Source organism: Carassius auratus, chromosome 19 (assembly GCF_003368295.1).
Source record: "Carassius auratus strain Wakin chromosome 19, ASM336829v1, whole genome shotgun sequence".
NCBI lineage: Eukaryota > Metazoa > Chordata > Actinopteri > Cypriniformes > Cyprinidae > Carassius > Carassius auratus.
The window spans coordinates 16970007-16973406 of record NC_039261.1 but is presented as its reverse complement, the minus strand read 5'-3'; the positions used below and the strand labels follow the sequence as shown (position 1 = coordinate 16973406).

General features: G+C 40.6%; 1 pseudogene; it reads right to left on the bottom strand.

The window, feature by feature from the left end:
• Positions 1–2994: 2994 nt before the first annotated feature.
• Positions 2995–3400, bottom strand: part of LOC113119616 (kelch-like protein 7) — a 9607-nt pseudogene continuing 9201 nt past the window's right edge.

Genomic DNA, 3400 nt, shown 5'->3' with positions numbered 1-3400 from the left:
TGTTCGCGACTCGGTTGATTCAGATCGGCACTTCGGAGCCTGTTCGCGACTCGGTTGATTCAGATCGGGACTTCGGAGCCTGTTCGCGACTCGGTTGATTCAGATCGGCACTTCGGAGCCTGTTCGCGACTCGGTTGATTCAGATCGGGACTTCGGAGCCTGTTCGCGACTCGGTTGATTCAGATCGGCACTTCGGAGCCTGTTCGCGACTCGGTTGATTCAGATCGGCACTTCGGAGCCTGTTCGCGACTCGGTTGATTCCAATCGGCACTTCGGAGCATGTTCGCGACTCGGTTGATTCCGATCGGGACTTCGGAGCCTGTTCGCGACTCGGTTGATTCAGATCGGCACTTCGGAGCCTGTTCGCGACTCGGTTGATTCAGATCGGCACTTCGGAGCCTGTTCGCGACTCCCTTGATTCAGATCGGCACTTCGGAGCCTGTTCGCGACTCGGTTGATTCAGATCGGCACTTCGGAGCCTGTTCGCGACTCCCTTGATTCAGATCGGCACTTCGGAGCATGTTCGCGACTCGGTTGATTCAGATCGGCACTTCGGAGCCTGTTCGCGACTCGGTTGATTCCAATCGGCACTTCGGAGCATGTTCGCGACTCGGTTGATTCAGATCGGCACTTCGGAGCCTGTTCGCGACTCCGTTGATTCAGATCAGGATTCGTAGCATGTTTGAGATTTTTTTACATTCAGATCTGGAGGCTTTTTTTTACCAGTCGATTCAGCATGTACATGGACCCACACACAAAGGTGGACACACTCTAGACGGGTGTGCCAGGTAGGGTGACCACCCGTCCCGCGTGCGTACAGCGTTTGAAGCCCAATGGGCTAGTTGCACAAGATGGCGCCGGTGAGCTTCAGCGACTCGAGTGTGTGCGTACTTATTTCCGGTCTTGCGACGCTCGCATTGACTGTAAGGGAAACTTACATATGAAACTTGGCTAGATGTATATAATTAAAGATTTTCAAATTTAACAGCCCATAGTGGTATATCAAAAACATGGGGAAACATCCTCCCTATATTTTGCGTACCTCTGTGTGGAAATTCATCAAGATACAACGCGGAGATTGCTTTATTCTTCTGTTGATTATGCGGATCAGCGTCAGGTCAGGTCCACAGGGATTTCTTTTTTCAAACACAAACCTCTCAAATATGCAATACTTTTCATTTTCGAAGAGCTGGTTTTGTTCTGTTATGTAAGATAAATGTTTCTGACTGTCAAACAAGACGCACAGAGATTTCTGATAAAGCGTTTTATTAACTTTATTTGATAACATAATTTATAACTAACTGTACAATTAAACGTAGTATAATTATGGTAGGTTTGCCTTAAAAGATCGCTGTTTGCATTCATGTGCGTTTTTATCTGTTTATCTATTTGTTTTGTGAAAGATCTGCAGCATAAATCATTATCTGTCTACGAGTAGCCATTGTTATTGTTTTGCATTAATTATCAGATTAAACAGATATTAAAAGTCACGTATTTTTTACTGTGTAAAATAATCTTGTGAAAATAACGATAAAACGGACTGATGTATGTGTACAATTGAGAAATGGATACTTCTGAAGATAAATCGCAGCCCACGTCTCACGAGGTAAATATTTAATATAAAAAAAATATAATAATAATGCAAACATTTTCGAGAAATAAGTAATTTGTGCATTTACATATTTGGTAAGATAAAATACATTATATAGCTGTGTATACACACCATGAGTTCAACTTTTATCTCGTGAACATTAGTGTATTTAATTCAACAGGACCGAAACATACACAGGTTTCAAATCCACTGGCTCAGTTAACATTTGTAGTATAGTGATAATAGCAGTGTATATCTTATTTGCATATGAAGTGATATTTTTAATCCTGTAAACATATAGAAGGTAATATTTGGACTTCTCTGGTTCTCTGCACTGACTTTAAGCACAGCCGGAAATACCTACGCACACACTCGCAAGACCGGAAATCCAAGATGGTGGAGATATGCAACTAGCCCATACATGCCTCCCACAAATTGAGACTGTGTCACGCATAATCAATGCTTGCTCAAAAAAAGTTGGTCGCTATATCTGGAGTCACAAACCCGTCGATCGTGGTCGACAAGTCGATCTTGGAAGCATTTTAAGTCGATCGCGAAGATTTTTCAAAATCTGTCCACAGTTATGTTCTCTGATTAAAGTAAGTTTTGCATTTCCTTTGGAAATCAGGGTCCCAGAGTCTGGAGGAAGAGAGGAGAGGCACACAATCCATGTTGCTTGAGGTCCAGTGTAAAGTTTCCACAGTCAGTGATGGTTTGGGGTGCCATGTCATCTGCCGGTGTTGGTCCAATGTGTTTTCTGAGATGAAAGGTCAACACAGCCGTATACCAGGAAGTTTTAGAGCACTTCATGCTTCCTGCTGCTGACCAACTTTATGGAGATGCAGATGGTTCAAATCAAAAGGAGCCCCAACTAAGTATTGAGTGCTGTACATGCTCATACTTTTCATGTTCATACTTTTTAGTTGACCAAGATTTCTAAAAATCCTTTCTTTGTATTGGTCTTAAGTAATATTAAAAATTTCTGAGATACTGAATTTGGGATTTCCCTTAGCTGTCAATTATAATCATCAAAATGGAAAGAAATAAACATTTGAAATATATCAGTCTGTGTGTAATGAATTAATATAATATACAAGTTTCACTTTTTGAAAGGAATTAGTAAAATAAATCAACTTTTTGATGATATTCTAATTATATGACCAGCACCTGTATCTGTTCTTGTACATGCATTTACACTGAACTTACAAATGCAGCTGATTTCCTATTCAACTGTCACCAACTGAATTGCAGTGGCCAAACTATTTAAAATAAAATTGATAAATCTACAAATTCGATCATAGAATAATTTGATTGCGATCCGGACTTCGGAGTGCGTCTCAAGAACCATACAGATGGGATCTAAGCATGCACGTGAATCTGAATAAATAATATACAACTGATTGATTCACTTTGAGAAAGTTTCTGGCCTGTTTTATTGTAGTTCTGCAACATCAAAATGACAATATGATCCTTATTTAAAAAATAAAAGTTACACATTTGTTTACACATAAAATAAACACATCAAAACACAAATTCCTAAAACCAACTTAAAATGCATTTTAGTCCCCGAAATCTGCTAAATGCAGAGATACAAATGTTTCCAAAGAATGAACATTGGTCATCTGTGGATATTTTCACCCACAAGTTGTCTGTTAAAACCCTAAGATTGTAACCAGTTTCCAGTGGTTTTATATCGTCTGTATGCTCTGATAGCGACGCTATATTCTTCCATCCACCAGGGATGATGATGATGATGAGGAAGATGCTGAATTCATGTCCTCTTCGTTAGCGCCGCAGGTGTCCACCAGA